Source organism: Nannospalax galili, unplaced genomic scaffold, assembly GCF_000622305.1.
Source record: "Nannospalax galili isolate Female #2095 unplaced genomic scaffold, S.galili_v1.0 scaffold450, whole genome shotgun sequence".
In the NCBI taxonomy this organism is placed as follows: Eukaryota; Metazoa; Chordata; class Mammalia; order Rodentia; family Spalacidae; genus Nannospalax; species Nannospalax galili.
In genome coordinates this window covers 3,751,927-3,752,872 of record NW_008329134.1, presented here as the reverse complement: position 1 = coordinate 3,752,872, position 946 = coordinate 3,751,927, and positions in this window count along the sequence as shown.

Genomic DNA, 946 nt, shown 5'->3' with positions numbered 1-946 from the left:
GGCCTCAAGGCTCACAGACTAACATAAGATATTTTTAGTTCGGGTTTCCTTTATGGTAGGGAGTGAGGTGGTGACTTAAAAAGAAACCAGGAGGCCAATCCGCGCCCTGCCCACAGTCTCCATTAGTTTTCGCCCAAACCCCCGGGGGCCTGTGGTTTGTAAATGCCCCATCTCGCTTCCATGGTTCCAGGACGCCCAGTGGCCACACACTTCCTTTTCCGTTCCAATCTCCCAAAACACTAACTCTGGCTCTTAGGCTTCATTCTTCTTCCCATGGTGCCCTGCGCTCACCAGCAGCTCACGCTCTACCTCTGAGGAATAAGTCATTTCTGGGCTAGAGGTGATAATGCAACTGCATTTGCAGGTGACACTCTGAGTGCTGTCGTAATTCTTGAGTGGAGAGGCACCCATTCTGCATGCTGAGCCGCTGGGTGGTCTGCATATCATTACTGAGCTGCAGTTGCTGACTGGGTCTTTTGAAATAAGTGTGGAAGGCTTACCCTGGGTGTTACTTTGGCCATCATGTGATCTTTTAAATAAAAGGAACGTGAGCATTTACTACAGTAGGCTCAGTAAGTTCACATCACTGTTATTCCTGTTTCCTCATTTCCCAATTGACTCCTGTGAGCTTGGGTACATGTGATGTACATATGTATGTATATTTGCAGCAATGAGACTCTCAATGGGCCCTTTGGTGAACTCTGAAAAATTGGAGTTAGAAGATTAAATCCTAAGGCTCTTAGTTTGGGGCAAGAATGCCAGCATTTTTATTTCTTAAGTTAAAAACAAGATTAACAGTTTTGATTACTTTGGAAGAAGGGAATATGTCAACAGGTGGAGAGAACTTTTGAGATGACACTCTGACACTCATGAAAAGTACCGGAAACACTTAGATGCTGACATTTTGTGGGAAGAGAGAGATACACACACAGTGAGAGAGAGACAG